General features: G+C 43.7%; 1 long non-coding RNA gene across 9 annotated transcripts; it reads right to left on the bottom strand.

Annotated features, from left to right (window-relative positions):
- Positions 1-106: 106 nt before the first annotated feature.
- Positions 107-21,449, bottom strand: LOC310679060. 9 transcript variants are annotated; one of them, XR_014512111.1, is made up of 6 exons: positions 19,943-20,526; positions 18,349-18,469; positions 10,932-11,034; positions 8,540-8,689; positions 4,269-4,353; positions 107-1,046 (listed from the first exon to the last, which is right to left on the bottom strand). It is a non-coding gene; the product is annotated as an uncharacterized lncRNA (long non-coding RNA). The 9 variants fall into 9 exon arrangements; XR_014512106.1 differs by lacking the exons at positions 8,540-8,689; positions 10,932-11,034; positions 19,943-20,526 and adding exons at positions 16,116-16,208; positions 21,303-21,449 and having other exon boundaries at positions 4,269-4,356; positions 18,349-18,502; XR_014512107.1 differs by lacking the exons at positions 8,540-8,689; positions 10,932-11,034 and adding an exon at positions 16,116-16,208 and having other exon boundaries at positions 4,269-4,356; positions 18,349-18,502.
- Positions 21,450-27,938: the final 6,489 nt, after the last annotated feature.

The following is a 27,938-nucleotide window of genomic DNA, read 5'->3' as shown; positions in this document are numbered from 1 at the left end:
GAACACAGTGGTATATCTGTTATCAGAACTTTCATGCCAATCTTCTTATCAGCAGCAACTTTTCCCACGACGTGGGGGAGAGGGTTATGAGACCAAATCCTGGAAAATATGCAGGGTGTAATATACTTTTCTAATGTGTTGGCCAGAAGAAAAATGCACAAATGAGCGAAACTGCTGATTTTAATTGAGCAGAATTAATTAATACATAGTACCTAGAAGGAACAGGATACTCCAAGGTTACTGATCCTCCTCCTACAGATTGAGTTGAGAAGAATAGAGGTTGAATGGCAGGTTGCTTCCAGAAAGTAAGGCTCATGTAGGTACAGTTTGTATATTCAGTAAGCCAAGCCTCCTTCAGGATATAACAGGTGTGGAGAAGCTTTAGCCTTCCAGAATTGCTGAACTACAACACCCATCATCTCTGGCCATTGGCTGTGCTTGCTGGGGCAGATAGGAGTTGTGGTTTGGCAACATCTGGAAGGAGTTGTGGTTTCTCCACACCTGGAACAGTGGGACCCTTTGAGTTACAGATTTTATCTAGATTCTCACTGCTAATTTTGTCTGTTAAATTAAACATTGATGCAGCTATATATTGACTGGATTAAAAAGGTGTGCCAAATAAAACCTGTGTTACCAGCCCATGATTGCCAACAGGTCTTAGTCCAGTGCTTTCCAGCCAGTGCTAAACCAACTACTTAATTTAGTATAATACAAAGGATATTGTCTAACATTCAGACCAAAGTATAAGAAATCTAACCTGTGAAATCCAGTTCCCGGAGATCAAATGTCATGAACGTAAGTGATTCTCATAGCAGATCTTGGACCAAGAAGAGGCAGGATTGACAACTTTCCCAAATACATGCTGCGCAAGATTTTATTTGGAAGTTCAACTTAGGTCAACAGCACTTACTTCTAGTATAAGTGTGCATTGGGTTTTAACTTTGCTCTTTTATCATCCTTGTTTGCAGCTAAAGTAGCATTTGGTTATGATGTACTTCATGTAACTTCCACCTCCACTGTTGTTCTTCCTCAGCTAACCAACCCACCTTAAAAAACCAAAAACAAACAAATAATCCATTCTAATGTTGGACTGTGTGATGACAACATTAGTTTAACCAATTGCATTTCCACTTCTCTGCATTAATTTTCATGTTTGAAACACATTTAGTGGGCTCAGTGAACGAGAGAGAAATTTAATCTGATGAGAAATCTGCTGGACCTTAATTTAAATCCCTGCCTAGTAAGAAACTTACTGTGTTAACTTAGACCAGAAGTGGGGAAACTTTGGCCCTTCGGATGTTGCTGAACTACAACTCCCATTGACCATGCTTGCTGGGGCTGATGGGAGTTGTAGTTCAGCAACATTTGGAGGGCCAAAGGTACCCCAAACCTGACTTGAGATCAGTGATGTGGAACCTTTGGCACTCCAGATGTTATTGGACTACATTTCTGCTATGAAACACCCCTAAATATATCCAGTTTTTGTTATGATAGCCTGCATCTCAGAAGGAAGTTCTGATTTTGGCCTGGAGAGGCCTCAAGGAAAACTCCATTGCAGAAAGCCAAACTCACATGTTCCAAAAGCAGCTGATGAATTTATTGTCACTGTAAATCTCTGCCGTCCCTCCCTTCTCATTGGTCAATTTTAAGAAAAGCAAGAGAGCATTAGGCTCACTCCTTCTGGAAGTATTCAACCAAGATATAGGCACCTACATGTCATTCCTTCCACCCCACTCCCTGACAATTACTAACCAAGGAGTTTTCAGCTCTTGCAAGAGGAGCCCAAAAGATGTGTTAAGCCTTTCCCCCATCTCACCGGAACAGCAGAATAAGATACATTTCTAAAAGCCATTATGCAAAAAATTTAAACTCTTCCAGATTGGCACTCATTCACTGTCAGGAAGAGAGGATTTATGTCAAATATGAGAAAGCTTTGGCCTCAACTCTCTGCACAGGAACTCCTCTGTGTGGACTCCTCCACCGTTCCTTCTCCTTTCTATATTACTTACTGTTGCCGAAGAGGTTTTCTTACCTCCACCACACCAAGCCCCAGCCTTGCAGAACAAGGAAAGGTATTAAATCCCCCCCCATCCCCAGGCAACCCATCAGTTGCGGAAGCCCTCCTTCCCCTCTCATCTGTTCAACTCCCATCAGGTCCCTCTTTCTGGGAGAGACCTGCTCTCTTTATTCCATGCCCATGCTCCAAACACAATTGCTTTCTTCTTATTCTTGCCCTAAAACCACCCCCAAAATCCCACAAAGTCACTACCCAATCCTCCCTGACAACCTCCTATTCTCTCTCTACAAAACAAGCAGCAATACTCAACACCCATTTCCCTCTCCTGGCACCACTTTCAACCCTTTCGCCAAATCTCTCCCCACCTCAGCCTTGTCTGGGCTCATCCAATTCCCCCTTTCCCATAGGAATGCTTCTAAAAATAACTCTTGCACTAGTTTTAACTCTCCTAAACTCAGACTAGCATTAGTCTGCTGTCTATTGATTTTGTTCTATATTTTTAGTAAATGTGCTAATTCCCTTTTCAGGCAATGAGCTAATTTGGACCTAATAAAATTTACTTTTGATTTATCTCTGTTGTCTGTGTTAACTATTGGGGTGCCAAATTCTGGAGTGTGTCCAGGTCTCAGCATCAAAAGATCCCTAGACTTGAGTGTTAGAATACATGTGAGAATTTTGTCCCACATACACACAAAAAGGCTCAGTCAGTAAAACATGAGTCTTGATCTCAGGGTTGTGCGTTCAAGCCCCACGTTGAGCAAAGATTCCTGCACTGCATGGGGCTGGACTAGATGACCCTTGTGGTCCCTTCTGACTCTACAATTCTATGATTCCAATTGCAGGCTTGCATGCAAACTGCAGACTTCCTAACAGTGCCCATCATCTCTGACCTTAGTTCATATGGTTGGGGCTAATGGGAGTTGAAATCCAATAACATCTTGAGGGCCACAAGTCCCCCACCTCTGACACATATAGAGCTCTCATCCACTTGCTTTCCATCTGCAACTAATAAAAATAATAATGATCTACCTGCATACGAAAATATAGCTAATACTAATCATATACATATGATTAAATGTTGTTGTTTTGCAGATTATTTGTGACAACCCTATCATGAACATTCTGCTGTATGTGATCCAAGAGAAATGTATTAGGCTTCCCTCCACCTTGACTTATTTGATTTTTATATTAAAATATTTGAAATGCAGCAAATATGTTGGGTTCAACCTCCCAATTAAAAGTTAAACCCTTGCCCAAGGGGTTCACAATGCACGTAGGCAGGATTGATCTGTAGATGGGCTAATTTCCTTTGATTTATAATCATATGATATTATATATTACCATAGCATCTTCCAGCTGAGGAGTTGAGTGCACTGTGTTGATGTCAGCAAATTAAGCCCTAGAATGCCCTGAAGGCAGGCAATCATCACTCCTGTTTTACAGGTGAGGAAACCAAGGCTGACATTTTCAGAAGCAGCTGCTGATCTCCAGCTCTTAGCAATGCATCCATTACTTTACTTCAAACTGGTACCTAGATCAGAGGTTGGGAAACACTGGTTCCCCCAACTCCCATCAGTCCCAGCCAATATAGCTAATAGTCAAGGATGATGGGATTTGCAATCCTGCAACATCTGGAGGTCCACAGGTTCCCACCTCAGATCTGGAGTTTATTGAAGAATCAAGCACAAGCCATATCCTTTTTGGTATCGATATATGGTCCTCTTTAAAAATCTTCCTGTACTCTGCTTAGCTAGGATCATAATGGCCATCAAGGGTAGGAAAACTTTCCAACCTTTCCATGCTCCCTCAAAGATCTCACAAGCCCCAAATGGTACAAAGTCTAGCCTTGCTTCTATGCTGGGATGGGGATTATGTGGCCCTCTAGATGTTGTTTGACTACCACTCCCACCATCTCAGACCATTGGCCATATGGCTGGGGCTGATGAGAGTTGGAGTCCAATAACTTCAATAGGACCACAGGTTCCTAAGTCTGGGTTAGGTCAGTTCTAAGTCTGGACATTGTGCTGCTGATCTACTCTTTGTCCCAGGATTGCTTGACTGACAAATTCTGGCAAGGGCCATGGATCCATGGAAAAGGCATCCTCTGAATTGTGAGGCTCTATCCAAGATGGATCAGAAAGAAGCAAAAAGAATCATGCCAGCGGCATCTGTTTGCCAGGCAGTGGCACAGACAATTAAACCAATCACAGTGAAATTTCTAAGTTGAGAGGAAGTCAGGCTATATACTCACCTGCTAGCCAGAGAGATAGATGTTGCCATTCAGGTTCAGTGTGCCCATATGTTCTAGTTTGGGGTCCGATAATGTATACCTATACCTGCTTAGAGGCAAAGAATATAGAACATTATTTGAAGGCCACATTCTTTTGAAGCAATTGTTGTAGCAGTCACTTCAACTACACTATTTGAGGTGCAGAAGGTTAGACTAAATTGTTGATGATGTTGAGTGTATCACATGGAGCAGGAAGAGTAAAGGTACGTTATGCCAAAGGAGCACAAAGAATAGTTTGGATCTTAGAACAATCCAGCAACATGACCTTGAAGAGCTGAAACTTCCAAAGATACAATATATATTTTCTAAATGGCAGTGGTAGGGAGATTAGTAATATTATTTCTTCAGTTGCAACCAAGTGAGTTAGCTTTCTTTTTACAGTGAAACAAGTTACTAATTCACAACTTCTTAACTAGGTCATGATCCCAGTTGGGGATTTCTTGAAAATATATCCCCTCTGTGTGTGGGTTTGTGCTTTTTCAAAAGCCTGCCTGCCTAAGAAGACTTGGTAAAACAAATAAATGCATGTAGGGACGTGTCTGTTAGCAATGCACAAACTGTGACATTCTCCATTGAAGTTTGCTCTCTTGCTGATCAGGTGGTCTGCAGGTAACAATTCTGCTCTATTGCTACAGCCCACACCTGGATGTTTTCCCCACCAGCACATCACAAAGCACCCCAAGCAAGGCTGACATGATGGCACAACTTGACACACTGACAAGATATGCAGAGCTCTGGAAACAGAAATAATTTGTAGAGGAATGCAATCTATGCGTGTATATTACCATGGGAAAGTCCCAATTATTTCAGAGACTACTCATCTGTTTTTCCTTATGGACACAATCACTTAAACAAGCTGGTCCTTTCACTGAAGCTCCTCTGTTCAAACCAGCCTGAAGTGGTGTGCATGAATCTCATGACCGACTGCCTGCAATGAATCTACAAGTGGCTCCCACTCGAAACTGGACAGGCAACAAGGGTGATGCAACTGTGGAACAGCCAGATTGACTTTCCTGATCTCACCCAGCCCAGCTATTTGATTCCTAATATGCAGCCCCATCCCATGCATATTCCACAGCCCTAGCCAGTGTGAGGTAGTGATTAGAGCACCAGACTAGGACTGGAGAGACCCAGATTCAAATCTCCACTTTACAACTGAGCTCTCACTAGGTAACCTTTGGCCAGTCATACTCTCTCAGACTAACCTTCCTAGGATGCAAGTGGCGCTGTGTTCTAAACCACTGAGCCTCTTGGGCTAGCCGAATGGAAGGTGGGCAGTTCGAATCTCTGCAACGGGGTAAGCTCCCATTGCTCTGTTCCAGCTTCTGCTAACCTAGCAGTTCAGAAGCATGCCAGTGCAAGTAGATAAATAGGTACCACTGTGGCGGGGAGGTAAACAGTGTTTCTGTGCACTCTGGCTTCTGTCACGGTGCTCTGTTGTACCAGAGGTGGTTTAGTCATGTTGGCCACATGACCCAGAAAGCTATCTGTGGACAAACGCCAGCTCCCTCAGTCTGAAAAGCAAGATGAGCGCCACACCCCATAGCCCCCTTTGACTGGACTTAACCATCCAGGGGTCCTTTACCATTAGAGGAATTAAAGAAGGCTTTATTCCCAGGAGTCAAAGATGGGGCAACTTGCTCCAGGGTCAGTGTGAGCATCATGTGGATGCAAACTCATTATTGACCCCCGCTCCCTATCCCATTATTCCATTTTACCTTCACAACACCTCTTTGGTAAAAGGTAAAGGGTATTAATGTATGCGACCTTGAGCTCCTTGAAGGTTAGATGGAATATGTAGTAAATAAGGAGTATGCCATTAATGAATGTCTACTTTGAAGTCCCAGTACAAAGGGCTTATTACAAAGCAAGTAGACAGGATTGCAGCTTTAATGCAGGAGTAGAAAGGAGGCTAGCAGCACAATCCCACACATGCCTGTTCAAAAGTAAGCCACTGTGAGTTCAGTGGGGCTTACTCCCAGGAAGCAGGAAATAAGATTGAGGCCTAAGAATGGCTCCTTCAATGTTAAGCCTCAGGAAAGTTTCCATTAACGTCACTCTGTTTCAAACTGGCCTCTAAGCAAAGACATAATTTATTTCCAAACTAGGGACCCTTCAGCCACAGGATGGGCTTGAACAACTTCCAGCTTCCAGATATGTGGGCATATTCATGTCTCCATTTTCTTCTTACTGAGGAGAGAGTGTGTGTTTGAAGGGGGAAAGTTTAAAGGGAGATTTTTTTAAATGTACGGTATTTTGACTTTAAACAGATTTTCAATGAAGATATTTTGGTTAGCCATACAAATAAAGGCAGTAACAGGGTATAGTGGCCCAATGAGTGAAATAAAATAATATTTAAAAATATTTTTTATTTATATTTACACAAACGTAATGAGAGCAAATTGGTATGTGGGAGGGTTAATAATAATAATAATAATTAAGGGATAGTGCAGCATTAACTACATGTGCCCTCCACATGTTTTGGACTACAAATGCCATCAACCTCAGCCAGCACAGGCTGGTGGGAGTTGTGATCCAAAACACCTGGAGAGCACTAGGTTGGTTAGGGCTGGGATAGTAGAAAACAGCGGAAAAGTGGACTAATGAAAAAGAAGGCATACATTAGCAAGGATGGTTCACTTGCAGCCCAGTCTTATGCATACAGCTGCTGCCTTAGCACAATAATGTTGATCATTGTCCCATTAAATCTGGGATCCACTTCCTTTATCAAGCCTGTCAGATAGGAAGAATTAGAAGGGCCTGGTAGAAGCTCTTTGTTTCTAGCATGCAAGGGACCATCACCACCATGTGTTTCCCCTGGATTCTTATACAAACACTAAGGTTTTACAGGAGGTTATGAAAAGGAGGAAGTGTGGAAATAACGTAACAAAGCAATTGCATTTCCTAGAGTCTGTGCTCAAGTAGCTCTTCGACTTTAGCCCATAAAGACTGAGCTGTTTCCTGCCCTGGCTGGAAAGGAACAAATGAGCAAAGGCAGGCAAGTGGGTGTTTGTTGTACACATTTAAGTGCAATGGTTGCCTGTGCATCTGACAAGAATTAAGTCATAATGTCAAGCGATAGCAGGGTGAGCATCCCAACCAAGGCACAGCCAATGGACATGCTGGGTTAGATCCTTGTGTATCAACTTCAGAAAAGCTTGGAAGTAGCAAGGGTTGCCTGAGGTGTAGCAGCAAACGGTACTCCCTTTATGTCAATGTGCAAAGGCAGATCACCTGTTTCCCTGCACCCCAGTTCTTTCATCTAGAAGTGATGGACCATCCTTCCTGCTAAACATGAGCAAGGATTTGGTGTCAAGTGATGAAAGGCCAGAATATGATGCACATAGTGGTCAAGCCCGTTGGGTTACAGTGTAGAGCACTCTGATTCAACTGTGTGTTTTGCCATTATGGTCTCTTTGGACAAGCTACTGTCTCTCAACCTGAGCTTACCTCAGTTGTTGGTGTGATGGCAACGGCTAGCTCATTTTAACAGCTAAAAATGCTATAGAAATTATTATTCAGAATAAGGGAGAGCCAAGGGAGAAGCACAAGCAAACAGATGCACATGCACACACAAAGCTTGGCTGGCTACCTCTTAAGAGTGTTTGTCTGTCTGTGCATAAAGTACCCAAGAATCTACAGGTATGCAGACACAAAGTTTCCACTGACCGGACAAAAGTTTTTGAGTCCTACCTGGACACTGCTGCTGATGGCTATGTCCGGGAAATTCCAGACATAAGGCATGAAGGGGTAAAGTTATATCAGTCACATAGGGCTGACAACTGTGATGGGAATGTGCCCACACCTGCCCTAATCGACTGTCCTTGTGTACTGCCTTCCAGCCCAACAGCCCTATTTTCATGTGTTACTGCAGAGGAGGGGGTTTTGGTATCCCCAGAAGGAAGCTTGGCAACTAGAACGGAAGTGCCAAGAGCAACACAGAAAAGTACGTTCTTGGGACCCTCAGCCAGAGCCATTCATCTGGGATCCACAGCACCCAGTTATAATGGGATGGGAAAAGGCTCACGTGACTGGATGGAGAGGTATGGCAAGTTTAATGTGGACTGTGAGCCACCAACCCTAGACCCAGTGTGTGTGTGTGTGTGTGTGTGTGTGTGTAAGTGCATGGTATTCCTGTGGGGTAGATATTAATAGTCGGACTCATTTTGTGAACTGGACAAAGCAGAGCATAGAAATCTCTTCACGTGGAAGAGTAAGCTTATGTTACTTACACTTAAGCAAGCACAAGGTCAGACCGGACAAGGAGCAGACTATTCCATTGAGTGCTGGGTCAACCAGTTCTTTAGCCATACCATTCAAGTGAGTCACCAGGTGGAACTAACATTTGGCATAGTACTTGGGCTGTGGTGAGTCAGCGCACACTGCAAAGAATCAGTCCCTCCAGTTCATAAGCCTGCAAGTAGAAATCAGATGCCACACCAACCAGCAAAAGAACCCTGTGTATTGTTGCCTGATTTGCTCTCTCTCCCCCCCCCCCCAATCAATGTTGATTCTTAGGTGAGCATTTATAGCACCATAACTTTCAATGCGTGCACATGCATTCAAATTTATGGTGAGGAATACCATTCAAATTCTAACCATATCAAATGTATTCCTGAGTATGTCTAGCCATGTGAGTATTTTTTATTCATAAGAACTGTACCTAGTTTAATAGCATAAATGCATTGTTTGGACAATGCTGCCCATCTTTGTTTTGCCAATGAGGACTTTTCAGTAAACATGCATAGGATTGTACTGTAAGAGACTCAATAGAGAGTGAATGGCTCTATTGTTTCCATTGTGTCATCATTGGGGAGATCTTGTATATCGTCTGGATTTCCAGCAAAAGGAAAGGGGAGGGGGGGTTTACAATCTGGGACTGCTTAAGAATTGCAGCCTTCCTTCTCAGAGGTACGTTGAAGACTGTTGTCCCTGTCTTGGGTAGCTTCTGTGTCAGATTATTGTCCTGTCCTGGAGGCATGCTGCTTGGTCTATTTGAAAACTCTTGGCTGGTACAAAATATGGTTACACTGAACCTGATCTCTAACGTCTGCACTGGCTTTCAGGTTGCTTTGCAGGTGCAATTCATTATTAAATAAAAGGCAGCCAACAATTGGTTGAAAAGCGGCACACAAAAGGAGGTAATAAATGAAAAGCGGTTGAGGCGGGTATTCAGTGGCATTCTGCTGAGTTCAATGCTGGGTCTGGCACTGTTCAATATTTTCATCAACGACTTGGATGAAAGGAAAGATGAGAAACCTATAAAATTCACAGGTGATCTAAAACTGGGGAAGATTGCAACACTAGAGAAAGGGCTAAAATGTTAAAGGGAACCCAGTAGATAGCAACAACATGAAATTCAACAGACAACTGTAAAATATGAACTAAGGAAAGGAGAAGCAAATATAAGATTTTGAAACAATTTGCTATGCAACGCTATCTAAGAGAGGCTATAGTTCAGGTGGAGAGAGGCAAGACTCGAGTTCCTGTTTGCCTTGTTTACCACCTGCAGCTACAGTAGCAACTGTTTTTCCAAATAAAATGATGACACTGCCTTGAAAGAAGGGGGGTGGGGAGTGACGCGGGTGGCGCTGTGGTCTAAACCACTGAGCCTCTTGGGCTTGCTGATCAGAAGGTCGGCGGTTCGAATCCCCGCGACAGGGTGAGCTCCCATTGCTCTGCCCCAGCTTCTGCCAACCTAGCAGTTCAAAAGCACGCCAAAAAGTGCAAGTAGATAAATAGGTACTGCTCCAGTGGGAAGGGAAACGGCATTTCTGGTTTCGCCAGAAGCAGCTTAGGCATGCTGGCCACATGACCAGGAAAAATTGTCTGCGGACAAACGCCAACTCCCTCGGCCTGTAAAGTGAGATGAGCACCATAACCCCAGAGTCGTCTGTGATTGGACTTAACTGTCAGGGATCCTTTGCCTTTACCTTTTTACAGCAGCCTTGCTGAAGCTAAGCAGATCTGGGTCTGGATGGGAGGCCTTATGGGGACCTTCATGAACACCACCCTGAGTTCCACCATGGAGGAAAAGTGGGATATAAATGTTAAACAAGCAAACACATGTTGAAGTGTTGAAAGTGATTCAGAGGAGAACTATGCACACTGTATTTTGCCCAAATAAAAAGTGAGAGGTTGGAGACTGTGCTGACAGTTTCAAAGTATGGGTCTTTTTTGATGAGTAAAAGCAGGACAAGAATCTGTGGGTTTAGCTTAAATATTGGGGGGAGGACGTGTTTAATTATAAGAGCAGCTCAATAATTAAAGCTTTATTGGAGATTTTCAATAAGTTGGACAGAACTCTAAGTTGAAGATGTTATTATATTACGGGACTTTGTTTACAAGTGTATGAGAAGGACGGTGAGCATTGCTGACCTAATAAATTACTTTTTGATTCTATTATGTTGATCCAGCTTCTGGCCAATCTGTCCTGCCCACCCCTCTTATCTTTTCTATGCTTCCTGTTCTCTGTTCTTGCAAAAGTGGTGGTAAACAGTTGCTGCCAGGATGCCTACATTCCAGCAATGGGTGGGGAACTTTTTCAGCCTTCTGCTTTATTGTCACAGGACCGGCTACCCTTGCAGTTGGACAATAATGAGTTTGCATCCACATGATGCTCACACTGACCCTGGAGCAAGTTGCCCCATCTTTGACTCCTGGGAATAAAGCCTTCTTTAATTCCTCTAAAGCTTTCTGAATGATTTCATAGGATAAAGACAAGCTGCTGGAGGAGAAAGAAACAAAAGTTCATTTGAACAACAAAGAGACACTCTTTTTGTGTCACAGAGAACCCCCAGGCTCGACCTCATCAGGATCTAAGCAGAGGGGAGGATACATCAGCCATACATATTTTCAGGAAAGGAAAATTCATTTCCAAATATTTTATTTATTTAAAGCATTTTTACCCCACTTAGCCAAAAAGGTTCCCAGAGCGGCTTACTGTAATGAAACAATCTAGAAGACATGGCACGATCAGGAAAGTAGAGGGGAGAAAGCAAGCTTAGGCCACAGTTCTTAGAATCACAAAGTTCATACAGTGATCAGCTGCGATGAAACAGTCCATTCTTTCCATTCCATCAGGCTGAAGGACAGAGGGAGATACACAGGCTTATTCAGTTACCTGTGATGCCTTTGGCCATCTAAGAGTAGCCATTCACCAGGCCCTCTGCTCTTCAGACTAATGAAACAGCTCATGATGTTTGGTGTTGCTCTAAACATGTGAGAGGCAGCTGATTTGGCCCAGTTCTCTAACCATTGCCTATCCACCCACCCTGCTTTAACGGCCCTGTTTTCTTAGCCTTTGAGGGCCAGGAACAATTTAATGGAGCTTGCTGCTTTTTATTTTAGCCCTGTCAGCCAAGGCTGTTTATTGCAGGAGGAGGATTGTGAATTTAGCACTGGTTCACCTTCTGAACATTTGTACTTCTAGTTTCCCCATAAACCTCAGAGTTTGTAATATTTCCATGTCTCACTCATTCTCAGAACAACCGTATGAGGTAGGTCACCAGCTGAAGAAATGAAACTTGGCAACAGTGCATTTCGACAAACTATACTTTCTTTCTCATTCTCCCCCACTTAACTACAGTTCCTCCAAGAATCTTGGGAATTTTGGTTCTTGGCGTCAGAATCCTTGAAATGATAACACAAATACAATTCCTAGGTGTCTCTGGGAGCAGCCTTGATGGCCATTATGCTGTCTTAATTACTGTCCCAAAGTAGTTTACACTTGTAGAGCGATGTACCCCGAGCTGCCCAAAGTTATCCTGGTGAGTTTCTGGCTCAGGGAGGAGTTGCACCCACATTTCCCAGGGCCAAGCCTTTGTCTGCTGAACACCACTTAAGAGGGCAGCCTTAAGCAGATGACCTTGGTGAACTTCCTTCACGAGAGCCCCGCCAGAGCATCTAAATGCTGAGCAGCAAAACCACCCTGGCTAGTCCCTCCCACATTGAGAGAGCAAGCTGCTTCTTGTTGGCTTGCAGAACCCTTTGGCTATTATTTCCCATCTTCACCCGCCTTCTCACACTTTTGCAAGTTCTTTGCAAATGTGACCTTGGAGCACTTCCTCTCAGTCCCACTCTTGGCCGCCCTTGCACCTTAGGTGCAATCTTTCATACAGTCACACTTTTGGTTTTGCAGCACACCACTCAGCAGCTTGAAGGTGCGTGGCAGTTTCTTTGCCCTCGCAAGGATTGCACCCCCCTTCAGCAGGCAGGTTAATGCATCGCAAGGAGAAGCAGCAACAATCCCTGGGCCCAGAACCCGACAGTGTATTCTGATGACGTGACCCTGATCTGTGAAATCTAAAGAGTTGGAGGAATCTGCCTTGGACTGAGCCAGGCTGTTGGTCCATCTAGTCCAGACTACTGTACTACTTTACAGAGAACAGTCCTCTATCTGAAGGCCTCTCTGAGTCCGGTTTAAAGACAGAGAACCGTAAGAAGGAAGAACAGGGGCTTTGAAGTTGCACCTGTACAGTAAACTGAGCGGGCACACCTGCTCACAGTCTCTCGTCCTCTCCCCTCCCCCAATGAGCTGTATTGTATTTCCCCGGCTAATTATTTCCAGATTTGTATCTACACATTTAAATCAACATATGAAAATGTTATGAAATTATTATTATGGTGAGGAAATGTATCTGTTGCACCACTCAGAAGTAAATCTCATTGGGGCTCTCTGCCTTTCAGGGTGCTTAAAATTGCAGGCTTAGGCTACCTGTGATCCAAACCACATTTACTTGGGAGTACGCTCCATTGAATGCAATGGGGGTAATTTTGGGTAAACATGCAAATGTTGCTCAGTATGTAGTTGTCTAGGCAGTTCATGTGATTTCATTTTGGTTTGTCCTTCATTTTCCCCATATACATTTCTCCATATACATTTGCTAGACTTAAGGGCATCCCATTCTTCTTAAATAAGGCAATATATGTGCAATGCAGATGCATACCAAATATGCACTAGTTGTGATGCAGTGAGTAAATAAAAATCAAAGGACATGTTTGCGTACGTATGTGCCCTTGAGACTTTTCTGTGACATTATAAAGCAGCAGGGACTTTGCAAAGTCAGAAACAACTCTGCCTTCCCTTAGCAGATAATTAACAGAATACATCTGCATGGAGACTATGGTGATAAGGGATACGTGTCTAAAATGACCTTATACTTTTTAATGAAAAATGTCCTGATCATTAAGGGGAAATGGTGGGACTGTGACAATGTCGGGGGAGACAGTGAGAAACTTATTCAGACATAAACAAAGTGGCATGCTGGAAAATTATTATTGGTTAGTTTCTAACCGACAGGCAGACCACTAACTGGGGAAAGTTGTATGACAGGCTTCCTCAATCTCAGCCCTCCAGATGTTTTGAGACTACAGTTCCCATCATCCCTGACCACTGGTCCTGCTAGCTAGGGATCATGGGAGTTGTAGGCCAAAATCATCTGGAGGGCCGAGGTTGAGGAAGCCTGTTATATGATGAAGTGTGTACTTACTACACATTTCATTGGACACTTCCAGGTATGAATCACTTAAACCAGCCCACAGTCTGGACCTATCATTGGTCTGGCAAGAAAACCTATCAATATTTAGTGTCAAAATCAGAAACAGATTTAGTCAGGTCATCTAGCCATTGGACTTGGCTGAATCTGGAAGAAGCAGACAGCACTGTCTATAGGCAATGGCAATAATCAAGCACAGAATTAACACCCATAATTCAAGGGGTATAAGTGCATGGATCTTCCTTGGATTGTGGACAAAGCTCTTGCTCTGTCATAAAGAAAGACCTGTGGTGTTCTGTAGAAATGTGGATGCATTGTGGCATCCTTTCTGAAATACTTTTCGACATAGCTAACCCATCCCTCTTCCCCTTCTCATCTTGCACACCCATGTGTCATCATTATATTAATTCATGGGCTTTCTTCACTTTGCTTTTCTCTTCCTCCAGCATGTCTCTTTCTTCCTCCTTTTAATCAACCAAATTTTACCTGCACAACCCAACCCTAGTCATATTTGCCTGGGAGAAAAGTCCATGGAACTTATTCCCAGGTACATATGCATAGAGTTACTGCCTTAATTTCCATCCAGCTTTTAGTGATGGCAAACATGACTCTGTGTATCCTGAGAAATCTCCAATTATGACATGCACATTTCCAAAAATTAAAGGCATTGTCAATAATAATTTATATAGATTTTAAGCTAGTCCCCCCACCAACACAATGATTGTAGCCAAGCAGGTTGCTGTGGCTAAGAATAGGTTTATGCATCTCTGATGGACAATGTTACAGATGCACCAATATAGGTATAGTTCACTTTTCTAGCAATGTCAATGAAAAAAACTTCCATTTCTTTCATGTCTTAATTGAGTAGGGATTTTGTGATATATCTGCATGGGCTCTTATTTGTTCCAAGCACTTTCTTGTTGTGAAGCACAAGTACTTCAGAGTCCTCATGTACCAAAATAAAGTGGCAAGAGTCAGTCCATTTTAGATCATAAATAGAGCCATTATTGGAGTGGAGGTGGTATTATGGTAGCAAGTCACTGATCAACATGTGATCAACTGTGTATATTCACAGGCTGTGGGCTCTATAGTACACACAGAGTCAATACATGCATGGCAGTCAGGAGTGAAGTCCAACATCTCACTCCTGATCCTCCCTCCACTTAATGAATCTACATTTTAAAAAGGCCTGGACAAGGACTGTGTTCTCTAAATTGAGCTACTTCTTGAAAAAGCAGTATATGAGCCAGTTTGGTGTAGTGGTTAGAGTGTTGGATTAAGACCTGGGAGACTGGGGTTCTAGTCCCCACCCAGCCACAGAGCTCACTCTGTGTTCCTTGGCCAATCACTGTCTCCCACCCTAACCTACATTGCAGGGTTGTGGTGAGGATAAAACAGGGGAGAGGGAGAACTGTCTGCGCCACATTGAGCGGGAGGAAAGGTGGGATATAAGTGTAAATAATAAGAACGAACAAATCAAAGACATTTTCACAGAATTTGAAGACTGGGTTATGCTTATTGTCACTCGTGACTGTGAGTCTTTGAAGGTTCTCTGTTTTTGTTGCAATACCTTGGCAACAAAAAATAATCAAGATCAAAGATCCGTTGAGCTAGTATCAGACTTCCCCCCCTGCATTCTCCTCCATGCTGCTTTCCCCAGCAGCACGACTCCATTCCTTTTTGGAAATTCCAAATTTCACAACCAAGGAACTAATCTTCTTTGGCCCGAGCTCTATAAATTATGCTGTTTGGCTCAGCATCCTATGATTGCATAACACAATCTGTTGCATTTGAACTATCATCCACCCCGCCCCCAATGAATTATTATATCCAAGTCCTGCACAATACACACTGCTGCTTTTTTCTCTCCACGGGATGCAGTTACTCTCAACTCCCCATCAGAACAGCTTTCTCCCTTCCCACTTTTCTCATGAAAACGGGTGCTTCTTGCCATGAAGTAGAGAGACTATGACAGAGAGCAATGAGTAAGATCACTCCCGGGAGGCAATAGGCAATGCTCGTTCTGTTCAGTGCTTGGAATGCCTGCACGGGCTTTAATTACTATCGCAAATATAATACTGATTCATCACAGCCAAACCCTACAACAGGAAGGGCTCTGCCAAGTAGGAATTAGGGCAAGACCAACAGTAAAGTGCTAATGCGAATGAACCACCATGTTGCACTGTTTGCAGTTCTGGGGTGCGGGATTCTTAAGTCCTTGAGTACAGGGCCTTTCCTGCAGTATATAACAGCTCTAGCTGCATTGATAAGTCAGAGTTTTCAAGCAGTGCTGCAACAGAGCCTTCCATACGTTTAACATCCGAATGCTTCACACCAACTGCACATGCTCAAGCCAGGTGAAGTAACAACTGTCCGGCCATGCTTCAAACAGCTGCAACTGGGTCTGAGGGTTGAGGCATGCAAGAGACAGAATAGCTTTAAGAGGTTGCAGTTCAGTGTGTGTGTGTGTGTGTGTGTGAGAGAGAGAGAGAGAGAGAGAGAGAGAGAGCGCACTTCCAGGCTAGTCATACCAAGGACATCTGCCAATAAACATTAAATATATTGTCAGTTTGGCCATCCACTCAGAGGCATGCAGATTTATAAGAACAAACCCAAATAAAAAGCAGACTCTGATATACAAATGGGATCTAACAATTATCCAGATTAAATTAAGCCACTGCGGCCAATTAATTATTTCAGTGTTAAAAAAAGAAAGAAATCAAAGCCCTACAACTGCTTGCAGCACAATCTTGCATATGACTAGATGATAGCAATTCTCACTGAGTTCCATGGGACTAACTCCCAGATGTGCAGTTAAATTGCAACCTTAATCTAGCATGGCTGCAGTCCTGTCCACTCTTACTTTGGATGTAGGGATGGAGGAGAAATTCAGTCCAACCTACTTCCTCTTCCTGAAACAACATACAAATTGAAATATAGGTATACTTTGAAATTCACACTTCTTGGAATTTTCTGATATGGTTCTCTAACCAGATGTGTACAAGCATGCATATATTAAGGGAAATGGTACATAAAATATGTAAGCGCCAATAGCATACAAAAATGCATTACGTATGGGCAAATCGCTCATCGAAATCTGTGCATTATGCAAAATTGCATACAAGAATATGTACATTAGGAGAGATGTGCACTAAAACACCAATGGCATTTGGTGAGGATATTTTTTTAAAATAAAAAACCCCCTGTAAACTGATGCAGAAAATTTGAGCTGAATTTAAGATTGGAGAATGAGAAACAGAGATAAACCCTCACAGATTCAACTATGAGGATTTAATCAGTTTGGTCTTCTTTTTATGGTCCAGAAGATTCCAAAGAGATCTGTCTCCCCCACCCCCCTCAAACCTTGATGCCTCTTCTAATCACAACAGAAAACTCTCTCAATGGCTTGTAACAAATTCTGCCAATACAACCCCTTTTCCTCTTCTACATTGACAGGGTTGATCTCACCCATTTCCTTTCATTTAGGTTTGTGGTGCTGTTGGAAAGCCAACCAGCTGCAGTTTCTTCCAATCTTTTTCTAACCATGCATACCAACACCACAACATTTCCTGTGCAGCAGAAGTTGTGGAGCACATCAGTTTGGGAAGTTTTGCTTCAGTACAGAAGTTACTGTATCAAGAATAATTTCACGTTTTTCAGAAAAACAGGGACCAACAGGGATAGCAGAGCACTAAAATAAATATTTTAAGGGCAGCAGCATAGATCTTTTGTCAGTTTTAAAAACGTTTTTAAAATGTTGAATAAAAACCAACATCACACCAAAAATGGTTTCATTCAGTTACGTGAACTCAGGGCTGACTATGGACATTTTGTTGCATAAGGCAAAGGACAAGATTCATGACCCCAACCCACTCCATGTAAAATAAACCATCCATTAAAACAATGGAATCTTACTTCAGTTTTGGCAGTGGGACAGCACACTCTCTTAGGTGGCTCAGGGCAGATCACATGCCACATACCTCTCTGCCCTCAAAGATCTTCCCACCCACCATCGTCTGTGGCCTGAGGCAGCTGCTTCACTCTGCCTAATGGTAGGGCCAGCATGAAATGTGAAGCCATGAAACTTTTTCACCCCAGAGGTTGGAAGCGCTTCCACTGGACTTTATATTACTATAGCTTAAACTTCTAGCTCCCTGCTTTTAAGCTGAATTGTTTTATCCTGCTTTGGGTTTTCTTACATTAATTTTAAGTGTTTTTCCGTGTGTTTTATTGCCATTTTTGGTAAATTGCTTTAGATTTATGTTACATAGAAAGGTAAATAAGCAAACACATCCCCTCAACTCAAAAGTGGTAAGTGAAGATAATGGATAATGTTTCTCCAGAATCGCATAATGGTTTTCTGATTGTCTCATGATGGAATGATCAGCATGCTACCTGAAGAGGCCAAGGCACTTCTGGCAGGGTAATTTGTCCCAAAGAACTGGGATGAGGGTTTTTAAGCTTTCCCAGTATCCCTGCTTCTACCCTACAACTTCCCTGCTCCAAACTGCTTTTCTCCTAATGCAATTCCATACATGTTTTACCTTGCATCTGGAACCCCCCATGGGGGTGGGGGTGGGGAGACAGCTCAGAGAGAAGAGCACCCCCTTGCTCATTTTTCTCCAGCACAGATAGCCTCTTCCAAAAGTCTCATAGCAGTTGCTCCTGTACATGATGGACCAAAAAGGTCAAAACAGCCTATGGGCAGAAAAGCTAGTGTTACAGACAGCTGGAAAACAATGTTTTCAGCTGTTCTTATTTTTTATCTGCAAGCTGCCTTGAGTCCCTGTCTGGGGGGGCGGGGGCGGGGAGAGAAGGTATAAATAAATAATTCTAATAATAATATTTATGTTTACTGTGTCCAGTGGAGCTTACCCAGGTAAGTGTGTAGGACTGCAGCCAAAGGCTGCTCCTACGTCATTACTGTGTTCAAGCTTTATACATTACACTATTTATTCGTCTTTTCCTCAGTATACTGAATACATAGCCTCACCACCATCTACATACCTGCCATCCTGCCTAAGCTCACAGACACCTCTTTTTATAAAAGGATACGCATTACAGGTCTGTGGCACATAGTGGATATATCATATTTTTGCATCCTGCATTGGGGGCTCCTAATCCTTCTGCAGAGGCCTCCAGCAAAACCAAAGAAAGAGTTCAGCTGCCATTGTCCATAAAATGTTGGTCCTCCCTGTCAGTGTAAAAGATTGATTCTTTTCCCAAGGAAGCAGCCATTGGAGCCAGCAGCTTCCTTTTGCATGTAGTCACACAGGCCACTGGCCGGTAGCAGCTATCAACCACCAGGGCCGGACACAAACTGGCACTGTAGCTTCAAAAGGCCCTGTAGCCTCTTAGTCATCCCCGTGAGTCATTTCTGTCCCAGAAATGTGCCTTTATATGCTGCAAATGCCTGCATTCCCTGTTGGGGGAAAGCACTGTTTCATGCCCAGGGAAAATACTGTGAGGGCAGTCATGTCATTCAGTTTGCATCAAAAAAAATACTGGCTCATGCTGCAATGTTCATGAAGGAATCCATTAAACCATGTTCACCATTTCAGAGACTCCTCTGAGTGGAGGAAGATGTTTACAACGATGGTTCATTAAAGCAACGGAGCTGCCTGTCAGCAGAACTTGACCTGTCTCCTCACCCCCTAAAATTCAGTCACTGACCAAAGACACTCTCCGCTTCCTTACAGTTGTTCTTCACTCGTCTAAAAAACGTTCCTTTGGGAATAAAAAAGAAATGTGCACATTTCAAAAACAAAGTGCTTTCTAGCACCCAAGTTTGACTCTCACATTTTAACGCAGATTAAATTATTTTTAAAATATAAAAAGAGGTTAAACGTTTTTTGGCCTGAGGGGAATGTTGGAGGGTAAACATCACTCCTCCCCTCCCTTCCTCCCCAGGGTGGTGTGAGTTTAAACCAAAGCTTTACAAAAGACTTTAAAGATTTATAGATTGGGTTGTGGCTGGAGACGCCAGGGCTAGTTGCTGTCCAGATCCAAATAACTGTGGTCAGGACTAATGCATATGCTGCATGACCAGGGCCAGCACAAGAAATTATGTTGTCTGAGGCAAAGGGCAAAATGGCATCCCACATACAGAAGCCAGCCAAACTGACAGCTGAAACTTACTTCAACGCTGGTGGCAGAAAAGCACCTTCTAAAAGCAGATTAACTTAGGGGGTGCAGGGCAGACTATGTGGCACCTACAGCTGTGTCCCCCAACACTAGGCTGCCATTTCCCTTGACATGTCTTGAATGAGGTGGCTGGCTGCTTCACTCTGCCTGATGGCATGGCCGGCTCTGCTCACAACAATGTCTTCTTTGAAATCTGCTCAATAAAGGGCAGAGTGGGAAAGCAGAAGTCGTAGTAGAGTTACTCTATATCTCTGGCCATCTTTGGGTGCTCCGGAAGGTCAAGATCAGGTTGCTCTGTCACTTTAACAAGCCACCCACTAAACCTGTATAAATAGCACCATCCTCCAATCAGATTAAAACGGAGTATGTGGGCCTAAAGATAAACTGCCAACACACCAATTCATGTGGGTATGCATAATCCACATTAGAGGACGACGAAGCAGAGCAGCCATTGCTTCGTGAACAGTACAGGCCTATTTAAATGTTATTTACACAAAATACACAATTATTATACTTCTGCACCGGCAGTACACCACAGCTGCCTGTAAGATTCAGCATTGCTTTTATATATTTCTAAATGTGTGCCTTTTAAGCTGTAACCCTTGGGCACTCTTTCCTGACAAGGGGATGCTATGGTAGAAAGGAGATATAAACAAGGGGAAAGCTACTCACTAACAGACACACACACACAGAGAGAGAGAGAGAGAGAGAGAGAGATTGTTTTTTGAGTCTCTGTCCAAAGAACTTCTTTAGATGTGCCCAACGGTTTGTGTGCTGGCAGTGTTCTGGATGAGTCAAAAGCTACTCAAGGCAGATGTAGTTCTCTGAATTATGACCATTGCTCTGAAAGCCCACTTTTAGGCAGATTGATGACCTGCTTCCAAGTCACCCACAAGGTCCGGGTATACTACGCTGGAACGACTTTTAAAATAAATACAGCAAATGAAAATGATAAAAAGCACGACAGAACACAAAAGAAGTCTAATATCCAACAGCACAAGTTTGGGACATCCGTTAATAAAATAATAGAATGCAAGGTCCAACTTTAATCCTGTGTGGCATACATACATACAACTGCTGGCACCCAGTGAGAAAGAAGAGGGTCCTAGATCCCAGACTGCAATACCCTCTCCCCAGCGGTTTCCCCTTCAGCTCTCTCCTACCTGCAGCTGGGCCTGCTTGCGAATTTGCCCTTTTAAGAGCAAGCGTCACCACTGCAAAGGACAGGCTCCCATCCCTAATTATTAATAAAAGGGGACTTAGAGGCTGCCAAAACAATCCACTCTCTGTCAAAATCCCAACGCACAAAAGGGCCTCCCACCCAGCCTGCCCTGGACCCCACCGACCGACCTACTTGGGTTAGCTCAGTGCAGGAGGAAAATTAATCCCTTTGCAGGCAGGAATCGATTGAGACAATGGAAGCGATGCTAGAGCAGTTTATGTCTGTATCATCCCCCTTGCCAGAGCTTTGTCCTTGTGCAGCCAGCTTAGCAGGGCTCCTCCTGGGAAATAACCCAGGGCCCCCCAATGGCCTTGCCCCGACCCATCCTAATGTGCCAGGGAGGCTGGGTGGCTGGGCCATGCGTGTGTACTTTCGTTTAAACAGAGGTTTCATGTTGACTTTACAGGCAGCACTTTAAAAAGATCCAGACCCTGAATGTTTGGGGTTCTGCAGGGTGAGATATAGCAGAGAGATGTTTGAAGGACAGGGGTGGGGGCAGCGAGGGGGGAAGGAGGAGGAAGAGGAGGACAACAACATATCAAGGCAGAAGCCTGCAAGCTAGCTGAATGCAGAGCAGATTTTATTCAGGACAGGCCGAGAGGCCTGGTGTCATTTCCCCCTCCTCTGCTGGTGCTTCTCTTTATGCAAATGGCTGAGAGCAGCTGCCCTACCAGGAGTGACTCATTTCCTGCTCTTGTGTCACATTCTGGTCAAGCCAGTTTGGCAAAGTCTTCTCTCCCCCTCCACTCCACTCCCCTTTGGGTGAGCTGGGATCTACATTCGTTCAGCCCCTGGCAGGACCAGGCAGGACTTTCAGGAAACTGCGTCAGAGCCACATACACATTCAGGGGGGAAGAGGGGTGGGGGCGGGGAATCCCAACCTCAGACCCTAGAACAATTTATTATTAAATCATCTTTCCTCTCCAGGCAACCTCTCCATTTGGGGAGTGTCACAGCAGCCCAAAAGCTGAGAGGCAAAGATGGGTGGATTTGATTTGGAAGTACATTTCTAAGTCTAAAAATAAAGCAGCAAAGTAAAAGAGAAAAGCAACTTGCTGTCTAAATTTAAACACTGAACTAATATTCACAGATCCTGCATGCTCAACTATAGCAATGCTTTTTCTGTTTTAAAATACAGTCTCAGAAGCAGGAGACCCATACTCAAAATTCCCAGATCTAAGGAATGTGGGGAAATTAACCAGGGCTATGTACAGTATAGACAGTAATATTTCCCCCTCTGCACACAGTTATTTGCTAGCAGTGTTGTATACCACTGACAATGGCATTTCTACATTTTGTGTTCTGCCATGGCATTTGCAAGTTTCTGTTAACAGGCTGTGTCTCTCTAAAGCATGTGGTCAGCACTGTTAACAATAGGCGTGTGTTCATTTTGGTGTGACATTTGCAGGCGTCGAGTGGCTAATGTCCATTAGTAATACAACTGTCTCCCATTTCCAGATCACTTTTGGAATAATTTTACTTGATTTTATTTTTTAAAAAGTGTATGTAAAAAGGTTTGGAACCCATCAACGGAGGTGCTCATATCATCCTTTAAAACAACAAGAAGCAGAACTCTTTAAGTGTAAAATTGACTAGTAAATATCATATTTCCTTTTCAAATGCATGTCCAGTTATCAAGCTACTGCTCCAGAATCAGAACTAGCACCATAATTAGCAGTAAAGACATTCCTGTTCCTCCAGACAGCGCTTGTCTCTATACAGGCTTAGAACAAATCCTGACAAAAATCAGTAAGCGAGTGACAGCAATATTTTCTGCATGTATTTTTTGCCCAAAATATGTTTTCTGCCCAAAAGATATTGTCCAGATATACCTGGATTTTACTTTGCCCTGGAAAAGGACTGAATATTATATAGCCATACCCTGGAATGTATGCCAATCAATTGCACTGGGTGGTTAATGGTGTTTGGAAGCTTTTATTAGTATCTGAACTCCAATCACAATCCTTGAAACTCTAAAATCTTATTTTCATAGAAAGACACACACAGAGTGAGGGGGGGGGAAGGGGGGCCATAAGTGTTATCCTTGTGGCACAGAAGCAAAAGATTAACAGTGCCACTTTTCTGAAGGATTTCAAGCAAACCACCACAATTCCTTCCCAAATACACAGCTAAATGTGACAAAGTAAACTCATCATATACAGTGGTACCTCTAGATACGAACGGGATCCGTTCCGGAGCCCCGTTCGCATCTAGAGGTAAACGTAATTAGCGATGGCACGTCTGTGCATGTTGCTTTTTGCCGCTTCTGCACATGCGCGTGACGTCATTTTGAGCTCCTGCGCATGTGCAAGCAGCAAAACCCGGAAGTAACGCGCTCCGTTACTTCTGGGTTGCCGCGGTGTGCAACTCGAACGCGCTCAACTCAAAGCGTATTCAACCCGAGGTATGACTGTATTTTTAATGAGTGAAATGGCTCTCAGTCTGAATGGCTGGTGTGGTACCTAGTATCTGCCCAGTTGAGTTGAAAAAAATAAGAAATAGAATTCTTATCCTTGTTCTGCTTTGCTGCTTGCTCCAGTGGCATGGTCCTAAAGGGACCCCTGACCCTTAGGTCCAGTCGTGGCCGACTCTGGGGTAGCAGCGCTCATCTCGCTTTACTGGCCGAGGGAGCCGGCGTACAGCTTCCGGGTCATGTGGCCAGCATGACTAAGCCGCTTCTGGCTAACCAGAGCAGCGCACGGAAACGCCGTTTACCTTCCCGCCGGAGCGGTACCTATTTATCTACTTGCACTTTGATGTGCTTTCGAACTGCTAGGTTGGCAGGAGCAGGGACCGAGCAACGGGAGCTCACCCCGTTGCGGGGATTTGAACCGCCAACCTTCTGATTGGCAAGTCCTAGGCTCTGTGGTTTAACCGACAGCGCCACCTGCGTCCCGACAGCGCCTGTATGTAGGACAGGCATGGTCCTACATACAATCTAAGTCAGGGATTGAAAACCTCTGTCCCTGCAGGTCTGTTTGTATTCCATCAGCGCCAACCAACATGGCCAATAGCCAGGGATTTATTTTATTTATGACTATTGCCTATATATTCCACCTTTCTTCCAAGGAGCTCTAGGTGATGTGCAACCAGGTGCCTCCCTGCATTTGCTCACGGTGGTTCCTGGTAGCTCTCATCATGTCACAAACAAACCAGCCTCCAACTCAGGTTACAGGCATATTTGCTTGGCTGCTTTCCCCATGTGGATCCAATATGAGGAATAGGCAGATGCAGCATCAATAGGCAAAATCAATTATTGCATCCCGAGACAGACATAATGGAAGGCACTGTACTTAATTTCATTTCCTTATGCCAGAAGAAAAGCCAGCCATTACCCGCCCAGTACTACAGCAGTATCTCTGTGCCATGCATTTCACAGCCATTCACCCCTGACTCCCTACTCCCATTTTCACTCATACACCCCATGCAGTGTAGGATCAGATTGTGAAAGCTGCAATCCTTACCTGGGACTGCAGCCATTTAAGTACTAGGAGGCTTCCTTTTGAAAAGGCATGCATAAGATTGTGTTGGGGACACATTAGGTGCTTAGCAGAATGCTCCAGACTAGTGACAGCGGTATGTACTCTGTGTGTATGTAAGCAAAAGCCATCTCAACAGCTAATTACAGATATGACGAGGATGCCTCTCTGAGAAAGACAGTACCTCTCATGCAGAGATTGCAGGAATGTGCGCTGATCATGGGAGCACAGAGTTCTGTGGTGCACCACAAAACTGATAAAGCCAGACCTTAAATTGTCATGAATTCAATGGTACATGCAGCTAGGGGAAATCCCCCTCTCATTCTTTAGAGGCAGAGAAGTACATGCATGGTGTGGTCTGCCACATGTGACCCAGGCAGGGTGGTAAAGGTTTTCTGTGCATGGGTGGGACAATTGCTTCCTGTTCATTGCCAAACTTCCAGACACAACTGAGACAGGACGTTGCAAGCGCTTGTGTTTACTTCTTGGTTCCCAATGAACATAGTCTACTCTGCTGCCACGGATGCAATGGTACTAATCTAGCCTGCATCTTAAAAGAATCCCCAGAGGGAAACAGCTTTCCACCATGAGCACTGGGAAGAAGGGCCTAGGGAAAGATGTGTGTACAGACAAGCAACAGAAATTAGACCTTGGCTTCCCCCACAACACAGTGCCAGCTGGGACATTGCCTTGACTTCTTTCATCTTTCTGAAAAGTGCTTAACATGAGCATCCTCTGATGCAGTAGTTGCATAGATACCTCCCACCTCCACACACCAAAGGCTGAGGGCCTTTCCCCACTTACCATTTATAGTGGTATAGTTCTTGGGTTGTTGTTGTTTTTTAAAAAATTGCATGTTGTCCTATGACATTGTCATTATTCAGGTAGTGTTCAAGAATAATATACACAAAAGCTGCTTTTTCTTGCCCTGCAAAACACCTGACTTTTGTGAAAGAGCTGGAAGAGATCCTCAATATTTTCATTTGTGCGGCATGTGTACAAGCATCGTGGTGGGCGTGGCTTGGGAGGCATGTGTTCCGTGCCACTTCCCCCTGACTGCTGTGAGCTGTCAGTTTGCAAACTCAGTTCAGAGGAGAGAGAGAGAACAGCAAGAGACGATAGCACTGAGCCAAAGTCCTGCCCTTGACAGCAATCATTAGCTGAAGGCAAAGTTTCATCACAATAACCAGGTTTGCTATAGCTCAGGCAGGCTCATAGTTCCTCTCCTCATCTCCTCTACTACCAAAAGATCAGAATTCTGGAATACCCGGTATTAAATAAATAAAATGCCATGAACAGACTATCTCCATGCACATGCTCATAACTCTGATATTCATTGGCTAGCCCAGCGTTTCCCAAACTTGGATCTCCAGCTTTTTTTGGACTACAACTCCCATCATCCCTAGCTAGCAGAACCAGTGACCAGGGATGATGAGAATTGTAGTCAAAAAACAGCTGGACACCCAAGTTTGGGAAACCCTGGGCTAGAGGAATTTGAGGGTACATGAAGGGACTGACAACAGCCACTGAACTTTTCTCAATTCTGCAGCAACCCACCATTAGTGTGGAAATTTGGCTACAAATTCGCTTTAAAAAATGTTGGATCAAACAGTGGCTATAACATTTTAAATGGTAAGTTCACACTATATGAATAGGCTTTATGGCCAGTATCTGGGATAACTCAGATTGCAATTTTATACCTGCTTACATGCGGCTAAGCCCCATTAAACTCAATTGGGACTTATTTCTGAGAAGACATGTATAGGGCTGTGCAGTCAGTGAGTCCAGAAGTGTTCCTATATTACATATGTAGGTACCATCATGTTTAAGTAAGTGCGCTAATTACTTGCAGTCATGGAATATTGCTGAAATATCGCAGAATCAGCTTCATATAAATGGCATCATAAAGTTTAACCGGCATCCATTCCGATATACACATTCACACTCACCCACCCAATGCAAACCAGCATGTATTTGGTTCAAACCTTTCATCTGGGTGCACAGAGGCCCCACGGTATGTGTGGTCAGAGGTGCGGGAGGAATTACAGCCCTGAACTATGCAATTCAACTGTATCACTTTTGCTGTTTCTTGGGATGGAGGTGTTAATTTAACTTTGATGTTGGCTGTTCAAGTTCCATTAGATCAAAGCATATTTGCTGGATGACAGCTTTGAAAGCGATTTGTGGAAAAAACACAACTGGTGCACAAGCATTCGTTAAAAAGATTAGAAGTTCAGAAAGATGGCTATTATGTTTTGTGCTTGGGGAGGGGGATAACCTGTGCCTTTCCAGGTATTGTTGGACTGCAAATCCCATCAGCCCCAGACAGCATGGGCAATAGTTAGGGATTTAGACGTTGTTAGGGATATAGATGCCAATAGTTAGGGCCAAAGACGCCAGGTTCAAATAGGGGAGTGTGTAGGATGATACACTGAGAGCCCAGGGGCACACAATAGTGATTAAAAGAAGCGAAAGAGCCATAAAACAAAATGCCTTGTGCCAAAGACATTGGTATTAGTATTTAAACACATGTGCAAGTGTTTAAATACTAATACCAGAAGCCCCCAAACCAAGATGGGTGAGCTGGAGTTTCAAATACTTTAAAATAAATTTTAAATAATTTTGTTCAAAACGATAGTAACAGAAGATCAGCTGGACTGTACATGGCAGCTCAGGAAAGGTACCACCGAGGCCAATAAAACGTTAGTGCGGTTAACAAGCCACATCAATAAAGCTGTTGGAGGCTGTGGAGAAATCATATTTTAAAATTTGTTTACTGGGACAGTGTTTGTTTTATATTCAACATATAAGAGTTTATTTGTGTATGTGAGGTTATGTGAAGAGTTAAGTATCCCTTGGTGGCTGTCAGTTGCTTAGTTGCATAAAACTGATTTTGGAAGAGCTGGGTTATTTTTATGCCAAGTTAAAGGATTCTACAATTTAACTTCTGATTCGCTTGCTGGGTAGAAATTCTTGGTCACCCATATTTACTTATAAAGCGGGTCTGACTGGTTTTGTACCATGTCTAAAATACCACAACTATGGATTAAGGCTTTGGTAAACCAGCAGAGCAGAGATACACAGCGGTGGCAGGTTTTGAAATGTGAGTACAATGGTGGGAGTGGGAAGAAAATAGGAACCTCTCCACCCACCTGGTGAATCAGCGGTGGTAAATAGAAGCTGGTTCTCCACATATGAAGTGGGCTGGCTTTCCACAGAGGCAAGTGTGCTGGTCCAGGGGGGAGGTTACCGTGGGGCGAGGTCCAGGACCTGAGTCGAGGGTCGGCAG

Source organism: Podarcis tiliguerta, assembly GCF_965153285.1.
Source record: "Podarcis tiliguerta genome assembly, chromosome: 5".
In the NCBI taxonomy this organism is placed as follows: domain Eukaryota; kingdom Metazoa; phylum Chordata; class Lepidosauria; order Squamata; family Lacertidae; genus Podarcis; species Podarcis tiliguerta.
Note: the sequence above shows the minus strand (reverse complement) of the source record. Positions and strands in the feature narration are given on the sequence as shown.